General features: G+C 47.4%; 54 non-coding genes across 54 annotated transcripts; all 54 read right to left on the reverse strand.

Annotated features, from left to right (window-relative positions):
• Nucleotide 1: 1 nt before the first annotated feature.
• LOC145145291 (5S ribosomal RNA) lies at nt 2–120 on the reverse strand. Its single transcript, XR_013726271.1, has one exon. It is a non-coding gene; the product is annotated as a 5S ribosomal RNA (ribosomal RNA).
• Nucleotides 121–349: 229 nt separating this feature from the next.
• On the reverse strand, nt 350–468 carry LOC145148778 (5S ribosomal RNA). The gene has a single exon (XR_013729646.1). It is a non-coding gene; the product is annotated as a 5S ribosomal RNA (ribosomal RNA).
• Nucleotides 469–697: 229 nt separating this feature from the next.
• LOC145155326 (5S ribosomal RNA) lies at nt 698–816 on the reverse strand. Its single transcript, XR_013735773.1, has one exon. It is a non-coding gene; the product is annotated as a 5S ribosomal RNA (ribosomal RNA).
• Nucleotides 817–1,045: 229 nt separating this feature from the next.
• On the reverse strand, nt 1,046–1,164 carry LOC145149582 (5S ribosomal RNA). The gene has a single exon (XR_013730438.1). It is a non-coding gene; the product is annotated as a 5S ribosomal RNA (ribosomal RNA).
• Nucleotides 1,165–1,395: 231 nt separating this feature from the next.
• On the reverse strand, nt 1,396–1,514 carry LOC145146001 (5S ribosomal RNA). The gene has a single exon (XR_013726950.1). It is a non-coding gene; the product is annotated as a 5S ribosomal RNA (ribosomal RNA).
• Nucleotides 1,515–1,743: 229 nt separating this feature from the next.
• Nucleotides 1,744–1,862, reverse strand: LOC145152993 (5S ribosomal RNA). The gene has a single exon (XR_013733517.1). It is a non-coding gene; the product is annotated as a 5S ribosomal RNA (ribosomal RNA).
• Nucleotides 1,863–2,089: 227 nt separating this feature from the next.
• LOC145145303 (5S ribosomal RNA) lies at nt 2,090–2,208 on the reverse strand. The gene has a single exon (XR_013726282.1). It is a non-coding gene; the product is annotated as a 5S ribosomal RNA (ribosomal RNA).
• Nucleotides 2,209–2,436: 228 nt separating this feature from the next.
• On the reverse strand, nt 2,437–2,555 carry LOC145145314 (5S ribosomal RNA). Its single transcript, XR_013726293.1, has one exon. It is a non-coding gene; the product is annotated as a 5S ribosomal RNA (ribosomal RNA).
• Nucleotides 2,556–2,784: 229 nt separating this feature from the next.
• On the reverse strand, nt 2,785–2,903 carry LOC145143530 (5S ribosomal RNA). Its single transcript, XR_013724562.1, has one exon. It is a non-coding gene; the product is annotated as a 5S ribosomal RNA (ribosomal RNA).
• Nucleotides 2,904–3,132: 229 nt separating this feature from the next.
• LOC145154542 (5S ribosomal RNA) lies at nt 3,133–3,251 on the reverse strand. Its single transcript, XR_013735014.1, has one exon. It is a non-coding gene; the product is annotated as a 5S ribosomal RNA (ribosomal RNA).
• A 231-nt stretch (nt 3,252–3,482) lies between these two features.
• On the reverse strand, nt 3,483–3,601 carry LOC145144979 (5S ribosomal RNA). The gene has a single exon (XR_013725975.1). It is a non-coding gene; the product is annotated as a 5S ribosomal RNA (ribosomal RNA).
• Nucleotides 3,602–3,830: 229 nt separating this feature from the next.
• Nucleotides 3,831–3,949, reverse strand: LOC145145325 (5S ribosomal RNA). Its single transcript, XR_013726304.1, has one exon. It is a non-coding gene; the product is annotated as a 5S ribosomal RNA (ribosomal RNA).
• A 230-nt stretch (nt 3,950–4,179) lies between these two features.
• LOC145134743 (5S ribosomal RNA) lies at nt 4,180–4,298 on the reverse strand. Its single transcript, XR_013719325.1, has one exon. It is a non-coding gene; the product is annotated as a 5S ribosomal RNA (ribosomal RNA).
• A 229-nt stretch (nt 4,299–4,527) lies between these two features.
• LOC145145337 (5S ribosomal RNA) lies at nt 4,528–4,646 on the reverse strand. Its single transcript, XR_013726315.1, has one exon. It is a non-coding gene; the product is annotated as a 5S ribosomal RNA (ribosomal RNA).
• Nucleotides 4,647–4,876: 230 nt separating this feature from the next.
• Nucleotides 4,877–4,995, reverse strand: LOC145153914 (5S ribosomal RNA). Its single transcript, XR_013734405.1, has one exon. It is a non-coding gene; the product is annotated as a 5S ribosomal RNA (ribosomal RNA).
• A 230-nt stretch (nt 4,996–5,225) lies between these two features.
• LOC145145349 (5S ribosomal RNA) lies at nt 5,226–5,344 on the reverse strand. The gene has a single exon (XR_013726326.1). It is a non-coding gene; the product is annotated as a 5S ribosomal RNA (ribosomal RNA).
• A 230-nt stretch (nt 5,345–5,574) lies between these two features.
• Nucleotides 5,575–5,693, reverse strand: LOC145150646 (5S ribosomal RNA). The gene has a single exon (XR_013731457.1). It is a non-coding gene; the product is annotated as a 5S ribosomal RNA (ribosomal RNA).
• Nucleotides 5,694–5,924: 231 nt separating this feature from the next.
• LOC145155730 (5S ribosomal RNA) lies at nt 5,925–6,043 on the reverse strand. Its single transcript, XR_013736159.1, has one exon. It is a non-coding gene; the product is annotated as a 5S ribosomal RNA (ribosomal RNA).
• A 229-nt stretch (nt 6,044–6,272) lies between these two features.
• On the reverse strand, nt 6,273–6,391 carry LOC145155552 (5S ribosomal RNA). The gene has a single exon (XR_013735986.1). It is a non-coding gene; the product is annotated as a 5S ribosomal RNA (ribosomal RNA).
• Nucleotides 6,392–6,617: 226 nt separating this feature from the next.
• On the reverse strand, nt 6,618–6,736 carry LOC145148738 (5S ribosomal RNA). Its single transcript, XR_013729608.1, has one exon. It is a non-coding gene; the product is annotated as a 5S ribosomal RNA (ribosomal RNA).
• A 230-nt stretch (nt 6,737–6,966) lies between these two features.
• LOC145146238 (5S ribosomal RNA) lies at nt 6,967–7,085 on the reverse strand. The gene has a single exon (XR_013727183.1). It is a non-coding gene; the product is annotated as a 5S ribosomal RNA (ribosomal RNA).
• A 230-nt stretch (nt 7,086–7,315) lies between these two features.
• LOC145140721 (5S ribosomal RNA) lies at nt 7,316–7,434 on the reverse strand. The gene has a single exon (XR_013722250.1). It is a non-coding gene; the product is annotated as a 5S ribosomal RNA (ribosomal RNA).
• Nucleotides 7,435–7,664: 230 nt separating this feature from the next.
• On the reverse strand, nt 7,665–7,783 carry LOC145152682 (5S ribosomal RNA). Its single transcript, XR_013733209.1, has one exon. It is a non-coding gene; the product is annotated as a 5S ribosomal RNA (ribosomal RNA).
• A 225-nt stretch (nt 7,784–8,008) lies between these two features.
• LOC145145936 (5S ribosomal RNA) lies at nt 8,009–8,127 on the reverse strand. The gene has a single exon (XR_013726886.1). It is a non-coding gene; the product is annotated as a 5S ribosomal RNA (ribosomal RNA).
• Nucleotides 8,128–8,350: 223 nt separating this feature from the next.
• On the reverse strand, nt 8,351–8,469 carry LOC145134749 (5S ribosomal RNA). Its single transcript, XR_013719328.1, has one exon. It is a non-coding gene; the product is annotated as a 5S ribosomal RNA (ribosomal RNA).
• A 228-nt stretch (nt 8,470–8,697) lies between these two features.
• LOC145145361 (5S ribosomal RNA) lies at nt 8,698–8,816 on the reverse strand. Its single transcript, XR_013726337.1, has one exon. It is a non-coding gene; the product is annotated as a 5S ribosomal RNA (ribosomal RNA).
• Nucleotides 8,817–9,046: 230 nt separating this feature from the next.
• LOC145153916 (5S ribosomal RNA) lies at nt 9,047–9,165 on the reverse strand. The gene has a single exon (XR_013734406.1). It is a non-coding gene; the product is annotated as a 5S ribosomal RNA (ribosomal RNA).
• A 230-nt stretch (nt 9,166–9,395) lies between these two features.
• LOC145148999 (5S ribosomal RNA) lies at nt 9,396–9,514 on the reverse strand. Its single transcript, XR_013729860.1, has one exon. It is a non-coding gene; the product is annotated as a 5S ribosomal RNA (ribosomal RNA).
• A 230-nt stretch (nt 9,515–9,744) lies between these two features.
• On the reverse strand, nt 9,745–9,863 carry LOC145147533 (5S ribosomal RNA). Its single transcript, XR_013728432.1, has one exon. It is a non-coding gene; the product is annotated as a 5S ribosomal RNA (ribosomal RNA).
• A 230-nt stretch (nt 9,864–10,093) lies between these two features.
• On the reverse strand, nt 10,094–10,212 carry LOC145152683 (5S ribosomal RNA). Its single transcript, XR_013733210.1, has one exon. It is a non-coding gene; the product is annotated as a 5S ribosomal RNA (ribosomal RNA).
• A 226-nt stretch (nt 10,213–10,438) lies between these two features.
• On the reverse strand, nt 10,439–10,557 carry LOC145145372 (5S ribosomal RNA). Its single transcript, XR_013726348.1, has one exon. It is a non-coding gene; the product is annotated as a 5S ribosomal RNA (ribosomal RNA).
• A 223-nt stretch (nt 10,558–10,780) lies between these two features.
• LOC145134757 (5S ribosomal RNA) lies at nt 10,781–10,899 on the reverse strand. Its single transcript, XR_013719332.1, has one exon. It is a non-coding gene; the product is annotated as a 5S ribosomal RNA (ribosomal RNA).
• A 229-nt stretch (nt 10,900–11,128) lies between these two features.
• LOC145145385 (5S ribosomal RNA) lies at nt 11,129–11,247 on the reverse strand. The gene has a single exon (XR_013726361.1). It is a non-coding gene; the product is annotated as a 5S ribosomal RNA (ribosomal RNA).
• Nucleotides 11,248–11,477: 230 nt separating this feature from the next.
• On the reverse strand, nt 11,478–11,596 carry LOC145153918 (5S ribosomal RNA). Its single transcript, XR_013734408.1, has one exon. It is a non-coding gene; the product is annotated as a 5S ribosomal RNA (ribosomal RNA).
• A 230-nt stretch (nt 11,597–11,826) lies between these two features.
• Nucleotides 11,827–11,945, reverse strand: LOC145149000 (5S ribosomal RNA). Its single transcript, XR_013729861.1, has one exon. It is a non-coding gene; the product is annotated as a 5S ribosomal RNA (ribosomal RNA).
• A 230-nt stretch (nt 11,946–12,175) lies between these two features.
• LOC145146742 (5S ribosomal RNA) lies at nt 12,176–12,294 on the reverse strand. Its single transcript, XR_013727672.1, has one exon. It is a non-coding gene; the product is annotated as a 5S ribosomal RNA (ribosomal RNA).
• A 230-nt stretch (nt 12,295–12,524) lies between these two features.
• LOC145155731 (5S ribosomal RNA) lies at nt 12,525–12,643 on the reverse strand. Its single transcript, XR_013736160.1, has one exon. It is a non-coding gene; the product is annotated as a 5S ribosomal RNA (ribosomal RNA).
• A 230-nt stretch (nt 12,644–12,873) lies between these two features.
• On the reverse strand, nt 12,874–12,992 carry LOC145155553 (5S ribosomal RNA). Its single transcript, XR_013735987.1, has one exon. It is a non-coding gene; the product is annotated as a 5S ribosomal RNA (ribosomal RNA).
• Nucleotides 12,993–13,221: 229 nt separating this feature from the next.
• LOC145145397 (5S ribosomal RNA) lies at nt 13,222–13,340 on the reverse strand. The gene has a single exon (XR_013726372.1). It is a non-coding gene; the product is annotated as a 5S ribosomal RNA (ribosomal RNA).
• Nucleotides 13,341–13,569: 229 nt separating this feature from the next.
• On the reverse strand, nt 13,570–13,688 carry LOC145145409 (5S ribosomal RNA). The gene has a single exon (XR_013726383.1). It is a non-coding gene; the product is annotated as a 5S ribosomal RNA (ribosomal RNA).
• A 229-nt stretch (nt 13,689–13,917) lies between these two features.
• LOC145148739 (5S ribosomal RNA) lies at nt 13,918–14,036 on the reverse strand. Its single transcript, XR_013729609.1, has one exon. It is a non-coding gene; the product is annotated as a 5S ribosomal RNA (ribosomal RNA).
• A 230-nt stretch (nt 14,037–14,266) lies between these two features.
• On the reverse strand, nt 14,267–14,385 carry LOC145133787 (5S ribosomal RNA). The gene has a single exon (XR_013718763.1). It is a non-coding gene; the product is annotated as a 5S ribosomal RNA (ribosomal RNA).
• A 231-nt stretch (nt 14,386–14,616) lies between these two features.
• LOC145153608 (5S ribosomal RNA) lies at nt 14,617–14,735 on the reverse strand. Its single transcript, XR_013734107.1, has one exon. It is a non-coding gene; the product is annotated as a 5S ribosomal RNA (ribosomal RNA).
• A 230-nt stretch (nt 14,736–14,965) lies between these two features.
• Nucleotides 14,966–15,084, reverse strand: LOC145152994 (5S ribosomal RNA). Its single transcript, XR_013733518.1, has one exon. It is a non-coding gene; the product is annotated as a 5S ribosomal RNA (ribosomal RNA).
• A 227-nt stretch (nt 15,085–15,311) lies between these two features.
• Nucleotides 15,312–15,430, reverse strand: LOC145145420 (5S ribosomal RNA). Its single transcript, XR_013726394.1, has one exon. It is a non-coding gene; the product is annotated as a 5S ribosomal RNA (ribosomal RNA).
• Nucleotides 15,431–15,652: 222 nt separating this feature from the next.
• Nucleotides 15,653–15,771, reverse strand: LOC145134763 (5S ribosomal RNA). Its single transcript, XR_013719339.1, has one exon. It is a non-coding gene; the product is annotated as a 5S ribosomal RNA (ribosomal RNA).
• A 228-nt stretch (nt 15,772–15,999) lies between these two features.
• LOC145145432 (5S ribosomal RNA) lies at nt 16,000–16,118 on the reverse strand. The gene has a single exon (XR_013726405.1). It is a non-coding gene; the product is annotated as a 5S ribosomal RNA (ribosomal RNA).
• A 230-nt stretch (nt 16,119–16,348) lies between these two features.
• On the reverse strand, nt 16,349–16,467 carry LOC145144788 (5S ribosomal RNA). Its single transcript, XR_013725790.1, has one exon. It is a non-coding gene; the product is annotated as a 5S ribosomal RNA (ribosomal RNA).
• Nucleotides 16,468–16,697: 230 nt separating this feature from the next.
• Nucleotides 16,698–16,816, reverse strand: LOC145145443 (5S ribosomal RNA). The gene has a single exon (XR_013726416.1). It is a non-coding gene; the product is annotated as a 5S ribosomal RNA (ribosomal RNA).
• A 229-nt stretch (nt 16,817–17,045) lies between these two features.
• LOC145145455 (5S ribosomal RNA) lies at nt 17,046–17,164 on the reverse strand. The gene has a single exon (XR_013726427.1). It is a non-coding gene; the product is annotated as a 5S ribosomal RNA (ribosomal RNA).
• Nucleotides 17,165–17,393: 229 nt separating this feature from the next.
• On the reverse strand, nt 17,394–17,512 carry LOC145149723 (5S ribosomal RNA). The gene has a single exon (XR_013730574.1). It is a non-coding gene; the product is annotated as a 5S ribosomal RNA (ribosomal RNA).
• A 229-nt stretch (nt 17,513–17,741) lies between these two features.
• LOC145155732 (5S ribosomal RNA) lies at nt 17,742–17,860 on the reverse strand. The gene has a single exon (XR_013736161.1). It is a non-coding gene; the product is annotated as a 5S ribosomal RNA (ribosomal RNA).
• A 230-nt stretch (nt 17,861–18,090) lies between these two features.
• Nucleotides 18,091–18,209, reverse strand: LOC145153609 (5S ribosomal RNA). The gene has a single exon (XR_013734108.1). It is a non-coding gene; the product is annotated as a 5S ribosomal RNA (ribosomal RNA).
• A 231-nt stretch (nt 18,210–18,440) lies between these two features.
• LOC145152995 (5S ribosomal RNA) lies at nt 18,441–18,559 on the reverse strand. The gene has a single exon (XR_013733519.1). It is a non-coding gene; the product is annotated as a 5S ribosomal RNA (ribosomal RNA).
• Between the last annotated feature and the right edge of the window lie 198 nt (nt 18,560–18,757).

Here is an 18,757-nt window from a genome sequence, read left to right on the forward strand (position 1 = left end):
GGGGGTGCAACACGAGGACTTCCCAGGGGGTCACCCATCCTAGTACTACTCTCGCCCAAGCACGCTTAACTGCGGAGTTCTGATGGGATCCGGTGCATTAGTGCTGGTATGATCGCACCCGAAATACTATCCATGCTTATTGCTTTTATGTCTTAAAAGACGCAGAACCTCCTTTGTTTTCGTACGCGAGGCGTGGAACCCACGTGACCGATCGGCTCCGTTCCAAAAATACGAAAACCATCAACCATGAAGCGGAGGCCACCCGAGCATAGAAATAGCAAGAAAGAAAAAAAAACAAAAAAAAACCGCACGTAAAATCTAAAAAAACGCAAACGGACAACGAAAAAGGGGAGTGCAACACGAGGACTTCCCAGGGGGTCACCCATCCTAATACTACTCTCGCCCAAGCACGCTTCACTGCGGAGTTCTGATGGGATCCGGTGCATTAGTGCTGGTATGATCGCAACTGAAATACTATCCAGGCTTATTGCTTGTATGTCTTAAAAGACGCAGAACCTCCTTTGTTTTCGTACGCGAGGCGTGGGACCCACGTGACCGATCGGCTCCGTTCCAAAAATACGAAGACCATGAACCATGAAACGGAGGCCACCTGAGCATAGAAATAGCAAGAAAGAAAAAAAACAAAATAAAAACCGCACGTAAAATCTAAAAAAACGCAAACGGACAACGAAAAAGGGGGGTGCAACACGAGGACTTCCCAGGGGGTCACCCATCCTAGTACTACTCTCGCCCAAGCACGCTTAACTGCGGAGTTCTGATGGAATCCGGTGCATTAGTGCTGGTATGATCGCACCCGAAATACTGTCCATGCTTATTGCTTGTATGTCTTAAAAGACACAGAACCTCCTTTGTTTTCGTACGCGAGGCGTGGGACCCACGTGACCGATCGGCTCCGTTCCAAAAATACGAAGACCATGAACCATGAAACGGAGGCCACACGAGCATAGAAATAGCAAGAAAGAAAAAAAAAACAAAAAAAAACCGCACGTAAAATCTAAAAAAATGCAAAAGGACAACGAAAAAGGGGGGGCAACATGAGGACTTCCCAGGGGGTCACCCATCCTAGTACTACTCTCGCCCAAGCACGCTTAACTGCGGACTTCTGATGGGATCCGGTGCATTAGTGCTGGTATGATCGCACCCGAAATACTATCCATGCTTATTGCTTTTATGTCTTAAAAGACACAGAACCTCCTTTGTTTTCGTACGCGAGGCGTGGGACCCACGTGACCGATCGGCTCCGTTCCAAAAATACGAAAATCATCAACCATGAAGCGGAGGCCACCCGAGCATAGAAATAGCAAGAAAGAAAAAAAAACAAAAAAAAAAACCGCACGTAAAATCTAAAAAAACGCAAACGGACAACGAAAAAGGGGGGTGCAACACGAGGACTTCCCAGGGGATCACCCATCCTAGTACTACTCTCGCCCAAGCCCGCTTAACTGCGGAGTTCTGATGGGATCCGGTGCATTAGTGCTGGTATGATCGCACCCAAAATACTATCCATGCTTATTGCTTGTATGTCTTAAAAGACGCATAAACTCCTTTGTTTTCGTACGCGAGGCGTGGGACCCACGTGACCGATCAGCTCCGTTCCAAAAATACGAAGACCATCAACCATGAAGCGGAGGCCACCCGAGCATAGAAATAGCAAGAAAGAAAAAAAAACAAAAAAAAACCGCACGTAAAATCTAAAAAAACGCAAACGGACAACGAAAAAGGGGGGTGCAACACGAGGACTTCCCATGGGGTCACCCATCCTAGTACTACTCTCGCCCAAGCACGCTTAACTGCGGAGTTCTGATGGGATCCGGTGCATTAGTGCTGGTATGATCGCACCCGAAATACTCTCCATGCTTATTGCTTGTATGTCTTAAAAGACACAGAACCTCCTTTGTTTTCGTACGCGAGGCGTGGGACCCACGTGACCGATCGGCTCCGTTCCAAAAATACGAAGACCATGAACCATGAAACGGAGGCCACCCGAGCATAGAAATAGCAAGAAAAAAAAAACAAAAAAAAACCGCACGTAAAATCTAAAAAAACGCAAACGGACAATGAAAAAGGGGGGGTGCAACACGAGGACTTCCCAGGGGGTCACCCATCCTAGTACTACTCTCGCCCAAGCACGCTTAACTGCGGAGTTCTGATGGGATCCGGTGCATTAGTGCTGGTATGATCGCACCCGAAATACTATCCATGCTTATTGCTTTTATGTCTTAAAAGACGCAGAACCTCCTTTGTTTTCGTACGCGAGGCGTGGAACCCACGTGACCGATCGGCTCCGTTCCAAAAATACGAAAACCATCAACCATGAAGCGGAGGCCACCCGAGCATAGAAATAGCAAGAAAGAAAAAAAACAAAAAAAAACCGCACGTAAAATCTAAAAAAACGCAAACGGACAACGAAAAAGGGGGGTGCAACACGAGGACTTCCCAGGGGGTCACCCATCCTAGTACTACTCTCGCCCAAGCACGCTTAACTGCGGAGTTCTGATGGGATCCGGTGCATTAGTGCTGGTATGATCGCACCCGAAATACTATCCATGCTTATTGCTTGTATGTCTTAAAAGACGCAGAACCTCCTTTGTTTTCGTACGCGAGGCGTGGGACCCACGTGACCGATCGGCTCCGTTCCAAAAATACGAAGACCATGAACCATGAAACGGAGGCCACCCGAGCATAGAAATAGCAAGAAAGAAAAAAAAACAAAAAAAAACCGCACGTAAAATCTAAAAAAACGCAAACGGACAACGAAAAAAGGGGGTGCAACACGAGGACTTCCCAGGGGGTCACCCATCCTAGTACTACTCTGGCCCAAGCACGCTTAACTGCGGAGTTCTGATGGGATCCGGTGCATTAGTGCTGGTATGATCGCACCCGAAATACTATCCATGCTTATTGCTTGTATGTCTTAAAAGACGCAGAACCTCCTTTGTTTTCGTACGCGAGGCGTGGAACCCACGTGACCGATCGGCTCCGTTCCAAAAATACGAAAACCATCAACCATGAAGCGGAGGCCACCCGAGCATAGAAATAGCAAGAAAGAAAAAAAAACAAAAAAAAACCGCACGTAAAATCTAAAAAAACGCAAACGGACAACGAAAAAGGGGAGTGCAACACGAGGACTTCCCACGGGGTCACCCATCCTAGTACTACTCTCGCCCAAGCACGCTTAACTTCGGAGTTCTGATGGGATCCGGTGCATTAGTGCTGGTATGATCGCACCCGAAATACTATCCATGCTTATTGCTTGTATGTCTTCAAAGACGCAGAACCTCCTTTGTTTTCGTACGCGAGGCGTGGGACCCACGTGACCGATCGGCTCCGTTCCAAAAATACGAAGACCATGAACCATGAAACGGAGGCCACCCGAGCATAGAAATAGCAAGAAAGAAAAAAAAACACAAAAAAAAACCGCACGTAAAATCTAAAAAAAAGCAAACGGACAACGAAAAAGGGGGATGCAACACGAGGACTTCCCAGGGGGTTACCCATCCTAGTACTACTCTCGCCCGAGCACGTTTAACTGCGGAGTTCTGATGGGATCCGGTGCATTAGTGCTGGTATGATCGCACCCGAAATACTATCCATGCTTATTGCTTGTATGTCTTAAAAGACGCAGAACCTCCTTTGTTTTCGTACGCGAGGCGTGGAACCCACGTGACCGATCGGCTCCGTTCCAAAAATACGAAAACCATCAACCATGAAGCGGAGGCCACCCGAGCATAGAAATAGCAAGAAAGAAAAAAAAAGAAAAAAAAACCGCACGTAAAATCTAAAAAAACGCAAACGGACAACGAAAAAGGGGGGTGCAACACGAGGACTTCCCAGGGGGTCACCCATCCTAGTACTACTCTCGCCCAAGCACGCTTAACTGCGGAGTTCTGATGGGATCCGGTGCATTAGTGCTGGTATGATCGCACCCGAAATACTATCCATGCTTATTGCTTGTATGTCTTAAAAGACGCAGAACCTCCTTTGTTTTCGTACGCGAGGCGTGGAACCCACGTGACCGATCGGCTCCGTTCCAAAAATACGAAAACCATCAACCATGAACCGGAGGCCACCCGAGCATAGAAATAGCAAGAAAGAAAAAAAAAACAAAAAAAAACCGCACGTAAAATCTAAAAAAACGCAAACGGACAACGAAAAAGGGGGTTGCAACACGAGGACTTCCCATGGGGTCACCCATCCTAGTACTACTCTCGCCCAAGCACGCTTAACTGCGGAGTTCTGATGGGATCCGGTGCATTAGTGCTGGTATGATCGCACCCGAAATACTGTCCATGCTTATTGCTTGTATGTCTTAAAAGACGCAGAACCTCCTTTGTTTTCGTACGCGAGGCGTGGAACCCACGTGACCGATCGGCTCCGTTCCAAAAATACGAAAACCATCAACCATGAAGCGGAGGCCACCCGAGCATAGAAATAGCAAGAAAGAAAAAAAAACAAAAAAAAACCGCACGTAAAATCTAAAAAAACGCAAACGGACAACGAAAAAGGGGGGTGCAACACGAGGACTTCCCAGGGGGTCACCCATCCTAGTACTACTCTCGCCCAAGCACGCTTAACTGCGGAGTTCTGATGGGATCCGGTGCATTAGTGCTGGTATGATCGCACCCGAAATACTATCCATGCTTATTGCTTGTATGTCTTAAAAGACGCAGAACCTCCTTTGTTTTCGTACGCGAGGCGTGGGACCCACGTGACCGATCGGCTCCGTTCCAAAAATACGAAGACCATAAACCATGAAACAGAGGCCACCCGAGCATAGAAATAGCAAGAAAGAAAAAAAAACAAAAAAAAAACCGCACGTAAAATCTAAAAAAACGCAAACGGACAATGAAAAAGGGGGATGCAACACGAGGACTTCCCAGGGGGTCACCCATCCTAGTACTACTCTCGCCCAAGCACGCTTAACTGCGGAGTTCTGATGGGATCCGGTGCATTAGTGCTGGTATGATCGCACCCGAAATACTATCCATGCTTATTGCTTGTATGTCCTAAAAGACGCAGAACCTCCTTTGTTTTCGTACGCGAGGCGTGGAACCCACGTGACCGATCGGCTCCGTTCCAAAAATACGAAAACCATCAACCATGAAGCGGAGGCCACCCGAGCATAGAAATAGCAAGAAAGAAAAAAAAAACAAAAAAAAACTGCACGTAAAATCTAAAAAAACGCAAACGGACAACGAAAAAGGGGGGTGCAACACGAGGACTTCCCAGGGGGTCACCCATCCTAGTACTACTCTCGCCCAAGCACGCTTAACTGCGGAGTTCTGATGGGATCCGGTGCATTAGTGCTGGTATGATCGCACCCGAAATACTATCCATGCTTATTGCTTGTATGTCTTAAAAGACGCAGAACCTCCTTTGTTTTCGTACGCGAGGCGTGGGACCCACGTGACCGATCGGCTCCGTTCCAAAAATACGAAGACCATGAACCATGAAACGGAGGCCACCCGAGCATAGAAATAGCAAGAAAGAAAAAAAAAACAAAAAAAAACCGCACGTAAAATCTAAAAAAACGCAAACGGACAACGGAAAAGGGGGGTGCAACATGAGGACTTCCCAGGGGGTCACCCATCCTAGTACTACTCTCGCACAAGCACGCTTAACTGTGGAGTTCTGATGGGATCCGGTACATTAGTGCTGGTATGATCGCACCTGAAATACTATCCACGCTTATTGCTTGTATGTCTTAAAAGACGCAGAACCTCCTTTGTTTTCGTACGCGAGGCGTGGGACCCACGTGACCGATCGGCTCCGTTCCAAAAATACGAAGACCATGAACCATGAAACGGAGGCCACCCGAGCATAGAAATAGCAAGAAAGAAAAAAAAAACAAAAAAAAAACCGCACGTAAAATCTAAAAAAACGCAAACGGACAACGAAAAAGGGGGGTGCAACACGAGGACTTCCGAGGGGGTCACCCATCCTAGTACTACTCTCGCCCAAGCACGCTTAACTGCGGAGTTCTGATGGGATCCGGTGCATTAGTGCTGGTATGATCGCACCCGAAATACTATCCATGCTTATTGCTTGTATGTCTTAAAAGACGCAGAACCTCCTTTGTTTTCATACGCGAGGCGTGGGACCCACGTGACCGATCGGCTCCGTTCCAAAAATACGAAGACCATGAACCATGAAACGGAGGCCACCCGAGCATAGAAATAGCAAGAAAGAAAAAAAAACAAAAAAAAACCGCACGTAAAATCTAAAAAAACGCAAACGGACAACGAAAAAGGGGGGTGCAACACGAGGACTTCCCAGGGGATCACCCATCCTAGTACTACTCTCGCCCAAGCACGCTTAACTGCGGAGTTCTGATGGGATCCGGTGCATTAGTGCTGGTATGATCGCACCCGAAATACTATCCATGCTTATTGCTTGTATGTCTTAAAAGACGCAGAACCTCCTTTGTTTTCGTACGCGAGGCGTGGGACCCACGTGACCGATCGGCTCCGTTCCAAAAATACGAAGACCATGAACCATGAAACGGAGGCCACCCGAGCATAGAAATAGCAAGAAAGAAAAAAAAAAAAAAAACCGCACGTAAAATCTAAAAAAACGCAAACGGACAACGAAAAAGGGGGGTGCAACATGAGGACTTCCCAGGGGGTCACCCATCCTAGTACTACTCTCGCCCAAGCACGCTTACCTGTGGAGTTCTGATGGGATCCGGTGCATTAGTGCTGGTATGATCGCACCCGAAATACTATCCATGCTTATTGCTTGTATGTCTTAAAAGACGCAGAACCTCCTTTGTTTTCGTACGCGAGGCGTGGGACCCACGTGACCAATCGGCTCCGTTCCAAAAATACGAAGACCATGAACCATGAAACGGAGGCCACCCGAGCATAGAAATAGCAAGAAAGAAAAAAAAAACAAAAAAAAACCGCACGTAAAATCTAAAAAAACGCAAACGGACAACGAAAAAGGGGGGTACAACACGAGGACTTCCGAGGGGGTCACCCATCGTAGTACTACTCTCGCCCAAGCACGCTTAACTGCGGAGTTCTGATGGGATCCGGTGCATTAGTGCTGGTATGATCGCACCCGAAATACTATCCATGCTTATTGCTTGTATGTCTTAAAAGACGCAGAACCTCCTTTGTTTTCGTACGCGAGGCGTGGGACCCACGTGACCGATCGGCTCCGTTCCAAAAATACGAAGACCATGAACCATGAAACGGAGGCCACCCGAGCATAGAAATAGCAAGAAAGAAAAAAAAAACAAAAAAAAACCGCACGTAAAATCTAAAAAAACGCAAACGGACAACGAAAAAGGGGGGTGCAAGACGAGGACTTCCCAGGGGGTCACCCATCCTAGTACTACTCTCGCCCAAGCACGCTTAACTGCGGAGTTCTAATGGGATCCGGTGCATTAGTGCTGGTATGATCGCACCCAAAATACTATCCATGCTTATTGCTTGTATGTCTTAAAAGACGCAGAAACTCCTTTGTTTTCGTACGCGAGGCGTGGGACCCACGTGACCGATCAGCTCCGTTCCAAAAATACGAAGACCATCAACCATGAAGCGGAGGCCACCCGAGCATAGAAATAGCAAGAAAGAAAAAAAAAACAAAAAAAAACCGCACGTAAAATCTAAAAAAACGCAAACGGACAACGAAAAAGGGGGGTGCAACACGAGGACTTCCCATGCGGTCACCCATCCTAGTACTACTCTCGCCCAAGCACGCTTAACTGCGGAGTTCTGATGGGATCCGGTGCATTAGTGCTGGTATGATCGCACCCGAAATACTGTCCACGCTTATTGCTTGTATGTCTTAAAAGACACAGAACCTCCTTTGTTTTCGTACGCGAGGCGTGGGACCCACGTGACCGATCGGCTCCGTTCCAAAAATACGAAGACCATGAACCATGAAACGGAGGCCACCCGAGCATAGAAATAGCAAGAAAAAAAAACAAAAAAAAACCGCACGTAAAATCTAAAAAAACGTAAACGGACAACGAAAAAGGGGGGTGCAACACGAGGACTTCCCAGGGGGTCACCCATCCTAGAACTACTCTCGCCCAAGCACGCTTAACTGCGGAGTTCTGATGGGATCCGGTGCATTAGTGCTAGTATGATCGCACCCGAAACACTATCCATGCTTATTGCTTTTATGTCTTAAAAGACGCAAAACCTCCTTTGATTTCGTACGCGAGGCGTGGAACCCACGTGACCGATCAGCTCCGTTCCAAAAATACGAAAACCATCAACCATGAACCGGAGGCCACCCGAGCATAGAAATAGCAAGAAAGAAAAAAAAAAAAACCGCACGTAAAATCTAAAAAAACGCAAACGGACAACGAAAAAGGGGGTTGCAACACGAGGACTTCCCATGGGGTCACCCATCCTAGTACTACTCTCGCCCAAGCACGCTTAACTGCGGAGTTCTGATGGGATCCGGTGCATTAGTGCTGGTATGATCGCACCCGAAATACTGTCCATGCTTATTGCTTGTATGTCTTAAAAGACGCAGAACCTCCTTTGTTTTCGTACGCGAGGCGTGGAACCCACGTGACCGATCTGCTCCGTTCCAAAAATACGAAAACCATCAACCATGAAGCGGAGGCCACCCGAGCATAGAAATAGCAAGAAAGAAAAAAAACAAAAAAAAACCGCACGTAAAATCTAAAAAAACGCAAACGGACAACGAAAAAGGGGGGTGCAACACGAGGACTTCCCAGGGGGTCACCCATCCTAGTACTACTCTCGCCCAAGCACGCTTAACTGCGGAGTTCTGATGGGATCCGGTGCATTAGTGCTGGTATGATCGCACCCGAAATACTATCCATGCTTATTGCTTGTATGTCTTAAAAGACACATAACCTCCTTTGTTTTCGTACGCGAGGCGTGGGACCCACGTGACCGATCGGCTCCGTTCCAAAAATACGAAGACCATGAACCATGAAACAGAGGCCACCCGAGCATAGAAATAGCAAGAAAGAAAAAAAAACAAAAAAAAAACCGCACGTAAAATCTAAAAAAACGCAAACGGACAACGAAAAAGGGGGATGCAACACGAGGACTTCCCAGGGGGTCACCCATCCTAGTACTACTCTCGCCCAAGCACGCTTAACTGCGGAGTTCTGATGGGATCCGGTGCATTAGTGCTGGTATGATCGCACCCGAAATACTATCCATGCTTATTGCTTGTATGTCTTAAAAGACGCAGAACCTCCTTTGTTTTCGTACGCGAGGCGTGGAACCCACGTGACCGATCGGCTCCGTTCCAAAAATACGAAAACCATCAACCATGAAGCGGAGGCCACCCGAGCATAGAAATAGCAAGAAAGAAAAAAAAAACAAAAAAAAACCGCACGTAAAATCTAAAAAAACGCAAACGGACAACGAAAAAGGGGGGTGCAACACGAGGACTTCCCAGGGGGTCACCCATCCTAGAACTACTCTCGCCCAAGCACGCTTAACTGCGGAGTTCTGATGGGATCCGATTCATTAGTGCTGGTATGATCGCACCCGAAATACTATCCATGCTTATTGCTTGTATGTCTTAAAAGACGCAGAACCTCCTTTGTTTTCGTACGCGAGGCGTGGGACCCACGTGACCGATCGGCTCCGTTCCAAAAATACGAAGACCATGAACCATGAAACGGAGGCCACCCGAGCATAGAAATAGCAAGAAAGAAAAAAAAAACAAAAAAAAACCGCACGTAAAATCTAAAAAAACGCAAACGGACAACGGAAAAGGGGGGTACAACATGAGGACTTCCCAGGGGGTCACCCATCCTAGTACTACTCTCGCCCAAGCACGCTTAACTGCGGAGTTCTAATGGGATCCGGTGCATTAGTGCTGGTATGATCGCACCCAAAATACTATCCATGCTTATTGCTTGTATGTCTTAAAAGACGCAGAAACTCCTTTGTTTTCGTACGCGAGGCGTGGGACCCACGTGACCGATCAGCTCCGTTCCAAAAATACGAAGACCATCAACCATGAAGCGGAGGCCACCCGAGCATAGAAATAGCAAGAAAGAAAAAAAAAACAAAAAAAAACCGCACGTAAAATCTAAAAAAACGCAAACGGACAACGAAAAAGGGGGGTGCAACACGAGGACTTCCCATGCGGTCACCCATCCTAGTACTACTCTCGCCCAAGCACGCTTAACTGCGGAGTTCTGATGGGATCCGGTGCATTAGTGCTGGTATGATCGCACCCGAAATACTGTCCACGCTTATTGCTTGTATGTCTTAAAAGACACAGAACCTCCTTTGTTTTCGTACGCGAGGCGTGGGACCCACGTGACCGATCGGCTCCGTTCCAAAAATACGAAGACCATGAACCATGAAACGGAGGCCACCCGAGCATAGAAATAGCAAGAAAAAAAAACAAAAAAAAACCGCACGTAAAATCTAAAAAAACGCAAACGGACAATGAAAAAGGGGGGGTGCAACACGAGGACTTCCCAGGGGGTCACCCATCCTAGTACTACTCTCGCCCAAGCACGCTTAACTGCGGAGTTCTGATGGGATCCGGTGCATTAGTGCTGGTATGATCGCACCCGAAACACTATCCATGCTTATTGCTTTTATGTCTTAAAAGACGCAAAACCTCCTTTGATTTCGTACGCGAGGCGTGGAACCCACGTGACCGATCAGCTCCGTTCCAAAAATACGAAAACCATCAACCATGAACCGGAGGCCACCCGAGCATAGAAATAGCAAGAAAGAAAAAAAAAAAAACCGCACGTAAAATCTAAAAAAACGCAAACGGACAACGAAAAAGGGGGTTGCAACACGAGGACTTCCCATGGGGTCACCCATCCTAGTACTACTCTCGCCCAAGCACGCTTAACTGCGGAGTTCTGATGGGATCCGGTGCATTAGTGCTGGTATGATCGCACCCGAAATACTGTCCATGCTTATTGCTTGTATGTCTTAAAAGACGCAGAACCTCCTTTGTTTTCGTACGCGAGGCGTGGAACCCACGTGACCGATCTGCTCCGTTCCAAAAATACGAAAACCATCAACCATGAAGCGGAGGCCACCCGAGCATAGAAATAGCAAGAAAGAAAAAAAACAAAAAAAAAACCGCACGTAAAATCTAAAAAAACGCAAACGGACAACGAAAAAGGGGGGTGCAACACGAGGACTTCCCAGGGGGTCACCCATCCTAGTACTACTCTCGCCCAAGCACGCTTAACTGCGGAGTTCTGATGGGATCCGGTGCATTAGTGCTGGTATGATCGCACCCGAAATACTATCCATGCTTATTGCTTGTATGTCTTAAAAGACACAGAACCTCCTTTGTTTTCGTACGCGAGGCGTGGGACCCACGTGACCGATCGGCTCCGTTCCAAAAATACGAAGACCATGAACCATGAAACAGAGGCCACCCGAGCATAGAAATAGCAAGAAAGAAAAAAAAACAAAAAAAAAACCGCACGTAAATTCTAAAAAAACGCAAACGGACAACGAAAAAGGGGGATGCAACACGAGGACTTCCCAGGGGGTCACCCATCCTAGTACTACTCTCGCCCAAGCACGCTTAACTGCGGAGTTCTGATGGGATCCGGTGCATTAGTGCTGGTATGATCGCACCCGAAATACTATCCATGCTTATTGCTTGTATGTCTTAAAAGACGCAGAACCTCCTTTGTTTTCGTACGCGAGGCGTGGAACCCACGTGACCGATCGGCTCCGTTCCAAAAATACGAAAACCATCAACCATGAAGCGGAGGCCACCCGAGCATAGAAATAGCAAGAAAGAAAAAAAAAACAAAAAAAAACCGCACGTAAAATCTAAAAAAACGCAAACGGACAACGAAAAAGGGGGGTGCAACACGAGGACTTCCCAGGGGGTCACCCATCCTAGAACTACTCTCGCCCAAGCACGCTTAACTGCGGAGTTCTGATGGGATCCGATTCATTAGTGCTGGTATGATCGCACCCGAAATACTATCCATGCTTATTGCTTGTATGTCTTAAAAGACGCAGAACCTCCTTTGTTTTCGTACGCGAGGCGTGGGACCCACGTGACCGATCGGCTCCGTTCCAAAAATACGAAGACCATGAACCATGAAACGGAGGCCACCCGAGCATAGAAATAGCAAGAAAGAAAAAAAAAACAAAAAAAAACCGCACGTAAAATCTAAAAAAACGCAAACGGACAACGGAAAAGGGGGGTGCAACATGAGGACTTCCCAGGGGGTCACCCATCCTAGTACTACTCTCGCCCAAGCACGCTTAACTGTGGAGTTCTGATGGGATCCGGTGCATTAGTGCTGGTATGATCGCACCCGAAATACTATCCATGCTTATTGCTTGTATGTCTTAAAAGACGCAGAACCTCCTTTGTTTTCGTACGCGAGGCGTGGGACCCACGTGACCGATCGGCTCCGTTCCAAAAATACGAAGACCATGAACCATGAAACGGAGGCCACCCGAGCATAGAAATAGCAAGAAAGAAAAAAAAAACAAAAAAAAACCGCACGTAAAATCTAAAAAAACGCAAACGGACAACGAAAAAGGGGGGTGCAACACGAGGACTTCCGAGGGGGTCACCCATCCTAGTACTACTCTCGCCCAAGCACGCTTAACTGCGGAGTTCTGATGGGATCCGGTGCATTAGTGCTGGTATGATCGCACCCGAAATACTATCCATGCTTATTGCTTGTATGTCTTAAAAGACGCAGAACCTCCTTTGTTTTCATACGCGAGGCGTGGGACCCACGTGACCGATCGGCTCCGTTCCAAAAATACGAAGACCATGAACCATGAAACGGAGGCCACCCGAGCATAGAAATAGCAAGAAAGAAAAAAAAAACAAAAAAAAACCGCACGTAAAATCTAAAAAAACGCAAACGGACAACGAAAAAGGGGGGTGCAACACGAGGACTTCCCAGGGGATCACCCATCCTAGTACTACTCTCGCCCAAGCACGCTTAACTGCGGAGTTCTGATGGGATCCGGTGCATTAGTGCTGGTATGATCGCACCCGTAATACTATCCATGCTTATTGATTTTATGTCTTAAAAGACGCAGAACCTCCTTTGTTTTCGTACGCGAGGCGTGGAACCCACGTGACCGATCGGCTCCGTTCCAAAAATACGAAAACCATCAACCATGAAGCGGAGGCCACCCGAGCATAGAAATAGCAAGAAAGAAAAAAAAACAAAAAAAAACCGCACGTAAAATCTAAAAAAACGCAAACGGACAACGAAAAAGGGGGGTGCAACACGAGGACTTCCCAGGGGGTCACCCATCCTAGTACTACTCTCGCCCAAGCACGCTTAACTGCGGAGTTCTGATGGGATCCGGTGCATTAGTGCTGGTATGATCGCACCCGAAATACTATCCATGCTTATTGCTTGTATGTCTTAAAAGACGCAGAACCTCCTTTGTTTTCGTACGCGAGGCGTGGGACCCACGTGACCGATCGGCTCCGTTCCAAAAATACGAAGACCATGAACCATGAAACGGAGGCCACCCGAGCATAGAAATAGCAAGAAAGAAAAAAAAACAAAAAAAAACCGCACGTAAAATCTAAAAAAACGCAAACGGACAACGAAAAAAGGGGGTGCAACACGAGGACTTCCCAGGGGGTCACCCATCCTAGTACTACTCTCGCCCAAGCACGCTTAACTGCGGAGTTCTGATGGGATCCGGTGCATTAGTGCTGGTATGATCGCACCCGAAATACTATCCATGCTTATTGCTTGTATGTCTTAAAAGACGCAGAACCTCCTTTGTTTTCGTACGCGAGGCGTGGGACCCACGTGACCGATCGGCTCCGTTCCAAAAATACGAAGACCATGAACCATGAAACGGAGGCCACCCGAGCATAGAAATAGCAAGAAAGAAAAAAAAACAAAAAAAAACCGCACGTAAAATCTAAAAAAACGCAAACGGACAACGAAAAAGGGGGGTGCAACATGAGGACTTCCCAGGGGGTCACCCATCCTAGTACTACTCTCGCCCAAGCACGCTTACCTGTGGAGTTCTGATGGGATCCGGTGCATTAGTGCTGGTATGATCGCACCCGAAATACTATCCATGCTTATTGCTTGTATGTCTTAAAAGACGCAGAACCTCTTTTGTTTTCGTACGCGAGGCGTGGGACCCACGTGACCGATCGGCTCCGTTCCAAAAATACGAAGACCATGAACCATGAAACGGAGGCCACCCGAGCATAGAAATAGCAAGAAAGAAAAAAAAAACAAAAAAAAACCGCACGTAAAATCTAAAAAAACGCAAACGGACAACGAAAAAGGGGGGTGCAACACGAGGACTTCCGAGGGGGTCACCCATCCTAGTACTACTCTCGCCCTAGCACGCTTAACTGCGGAGTTCTGATGGGATCCGGTGCATTAGTGCTGGTATGATCGCACCCGAAATACTATCCATGCTTATTGCTTGTATGTCTTAAAAGACGCAGAATCTCCTTTGTTTTCGTACGCGAGGCGTGGGACCCACGCGACCGATCGGCTCCGTTCCAAAAATACGAAGACCATGAACCATGAAACGGAGGCCACCCGAGCATAGAAATAGCAAGAAAGAAAAAAAAAACAAAAAAAAACCGCACGTAAAATCTAAAAAAACGCAAACGGACAACGAAAAAGGGGGGGTGCAACACGAGGACTTCCCAGGGGGTCACCCATCCTAGTACTACTCTCGCCCAAGCACGCTTAACTGCGGAGTTCTAATGGGATCCGGTGCATTAGTGCTGGTATGATCGCACCCAAAATACTATCCATGCTTATTGCTTGTATGTCTTAAAAGACGCAGAAACTCCTTTGTTTTCGTACGCGAGGCGTGGGACCCACGTGACCGATCAGCTCCGTTCCAAAAATACGAAGACCATCAACCATGAAGCGGAGGCCACCCGAGCATAGAAATAGCAAGAAAGAAAAAAAAAACAAAAAAAAACCGCACGTAAAATCTAAAAAAACGCAAACGGACAACGAAAAAGGGGGGTGCAACACGAGGACTTCCCATGGGGTCACCCATCCTAGTACTACTCTCGCCCAAGCACGCTTAACTGCGGAGTTCTGATGGGATCCGGTGCATTAGTGCTGGTATGATCGCACCCGAAATACTGTCCATGCTTATTGCTTGTATGTCTTAAAAGACACAGAACCTCCTTTGTTTTCGTACGCGAGGCGTGGGACCCACGTGACCGATCGGCTCCGTTCCAAAAATACGAAGACCATGAACCATGAAACGGAGGCCACCCGAGCATAGAAATAGCAAGAAAAAAAAAACAAAAAAAAACCGCACGTAAAATCTAAAAAAACGCAAACGGACAATGAAAAAGGGGGGGTGCAACACGAGGACTTCCCAGGGGGTCACCCATCCTAGTACTACTCTCGCCCAAGCACGCTTAACTGCGGAGTTCTGATGGGATCCGGTGCATTAGTGCTGGTATGATCGCACCCGAAATACTATCCATGCTTATTGCTTTTATGTCTTAAAAGACGCAAAACCTCCTTTGATTTCGTACGCGAGGCGTGGAACCCACGTGACCGATCAGCTCCGTTCCAAAAATACGAAAACCATCAACCATGAACCGGAGGCCATCCGAGCATAGAAATAGCAAGAAAGAAAAAAAAAAAACCGCACGTAAAATCTAAAAAAACGCAAACGGACAACGAAAAAGGGGGTTGCAACACGAGGACTTCCCATGGGGTCACCCATCCTAGTACTACTCTCGCCCAAGCACGCTTAACTGCGGAGTTCTGATGGGATCCGGTGCATTAGTGCTGGTATGATCGCACCCGAAATACTGTCCATGCTTATTGCTTGTATGTCTTAAAAGACGCAGAACCTCCTTTGTTTTCGTACGCGACGCGTGGAACCCACGTGACCGATCTGCTCCGTTCCAAAAATACGAAAACCATCAACCATGAAGCGGAGGCCACCCGAGCATAGAAATAGCAAGAAAGAAAAAAAACAAAAAAAAACCGCACGTAAAATCTAAAAAAACGCAAACGGACAACGAAAAAGGGGGGTGCAACACGAGGACTTCCCAGGGGGTCACCCATCCTAGTACTACTCTCGCCCAAGCACGCTTAACTGCGGAGTTCTGATGGGATCCGGTGCATTAGTGCTGGTATGATCGCACCCGAAATACTATCCATGCTTATTGCTTGTATGTCTTAAAAGACGCAGAACCTCCTTTGTTTTCGTACGCGAGGCGTGGGACCCACGTGACCGATCGGCTCCGTTCCAAAAATACGAAGACCATGAACCATGAAACAGAGGCCACCCGAGCATAGAAATAGCAAGAAAGAAAAAAAAACAAAAAAAAAACCGCACGTAAAATCTAAAAAAACGCAAACGGACAACGAAAAAGGGGGATGCAACACGAGGACTTCCCAGGGGGTCACCCATCCTAGTACTACTCTCGCCTAAGCACGCTTAACTGCGGAGTTCTGATGGGATCCGGTGCATTAGTGCTGGTATGATCGCACCCGAAATACTATCCATGCTTATTGCTTGTATGTCTTAAAAGACGCAGAACCTCCTTTGTTTTCGTACGCGAGGCGTGGAACCCACGTGACCGATCGGCTCCGTTCCAAAAATACGAAAACCATCAACCATGAAGCGGAGGCCACCCGAGCATAGAAATAGCAAGAAAGAAAAAAAAAACAAAAAAAAACCGCACGTAAAATCTAAAAAAACGCAAACGGACAACGAAAAAGGGGGGTGCAACACGAGGACTTCCCAGGGGGTCACCCATCCTAGTACTACTCTCGCCCAAGCACGCTTAACTGCGGAGTTCTGATGGGATCCGGTGCATTAGTGCTGGTATGATCGCACCCGAAATACTATCCATGCTTATTGCTTGTATGTCTTAAAAGACGCAGAACCTCCTTTGTTTTCGTACGCGAGGCGTGGGACCCACGTAACCGATCGGCTCCGTTCCAAAAATACGAAGACCATGAACCATGAAACGGAGGCCACCCGAGCATAGAAATAGCAAGAAAGAAAAAAAACAAAAAAAAAACCGCACGTAAAATCTAAAAAAACGCAAACGGACAACGAAAAAAGGGGGTGCAACACGAGGACTTCCCAGGGGGTCACCCATCCTAGTACTACTCTCGCCCAAGCACGCTTAACTGCGGAGTTCTGATGGGATCCGGTGCATTAGTGCTGGTATGATCGCACCCGAAATACTATCCATGCTTATTGCTTGTATGTCTTAAAAGACGCAGAACCTCCTTTGTTTTCGTACGCGAGGCGTGGGACCCACGTGACCGATCGGCTCCGTTCCAAAAATACGAAGACCATGAACCATGAAACGGAGGCCACCCGAGCATAGAAATAGCAAGAAAGAAAAAAAAACAAAAAAAAACCGCACGTAAAATCTAAAAAAACGCAAACGGACAACGAAAAAGGGGGGTGCAAAATGAGGACTTCCCAGGGGGTCACCCATCCTAGTACTACTCTCGCCCAAGCACGCTTACCTGTGGAGTTCTGATGGGATCCGGTGCATTAGTGCTGGTATGATCGCACCCGAAATACTATCCATGCTTATTGCTTGTATGTCTTAAAAGACGCAGAACCTCCTTTGTTTTCGTACGCGAGGCGTGGGACCCACGTGACCGATCGGCTACGTTCCAAAAATACGAAGACCATGAACCATGAAACGGAGGCCACCCGAGCATAGAAATAGCAAGAAAGAAAAAAAAAACAAAAAAAAACCGCACGTAAAATCTAAAAAAACGCAAACGGACAACGAAAAAGGGGGTGCAACACGAGGACTTCCGAGGGGGTCACCCATCCTAGTACTACTCTCGCCCAAGCACGCTTAACTGCGGAGTTCTGATGGGATCCGGTGCATTAGTGCTGGTATGATCGCACCCGAAATACTATCCATGCTTATTGCTTGTATGTCTTAAAAGACGCATAACCTCCTTTGTTTTCGTACGCGAGGCGTGGGACCCACGTGACCGATCGGCTCCGTTCCAAAAATACGAAGACCATGAACCATGAAACGGAGGCCACCCGAGCATAGAAATAGCAAGAAAGAAAAAAAAAACAAAAAAAAACCGCACGTAAAATCTAAAAAAACGCAAACGGACAACGAAAAAGGGGGGTGCAACACGAGGACTTCCCAGGGGGTCACCCATCCTAGTACTACTCTCGCCCAAGCACGCTTAACTGCGGAGTTCTAATGGGATCCGGTGCATTAGTGCTGGTATGATCGCACCCAAAATACTATCCATGCTTATTGCTTGTATGTCTTAAAAGACGCAGAAACTCCTTTGTTTTCGTACGCGAGGCGTGGGACCCACGTGACCGATCAGCTCCGTTCCAAAAATACGAAGACCATCAACCATGAAGCGGAGGCCACCCGAGCATAGAAATAGCAAGAAAGAAAAAAAAAAACAAAAAAAAACCGCACGTAAAATCTAAAAAAACGCAAACGGACAACGAAAAAGGGGGGTGCAACACGAGGACTTCCCATGGGGTCACCCATCCTAGTACTACTCTCGCCCAAGCACGCTTAACTGCGGAGTTCTGATGGGATCCGGTGCATTAGTGCTGGTATGATCGCACCCGAAATACTGTCCATGCTTATTGCTTGTATGTCTTAAAAGACACAGAACCTCCTTTGTTTTCGTACGCGAGGCGTGGGACCCACGTGACCGATCGGCTCCGTTCCAAAAATACGAAGACCATGAACCATGAAACGGAGGCCACCCGAGCATAGAAATAGCAAGAAAAAAAAAACAAAAAAAAACCGCACGTAAAATCTA

The sequence above is a fragment of the Lactuca virosa genome, chromosome 1, assembly GCF_052849685.1.
Source record: "Lactuca virosa cultivar CGN04683 chromosome 1, Lactuca_virosa_CGN04683_v6, whole genome shotgun sequence".
Classification (NCBI taxonomy): domain Eukaryota; kingdom Viridiplantae; phylum Streptophyta; class Magnoliopsida; order Asterales; family Asteraceae; genus Lactuca; species Lactuca virosa.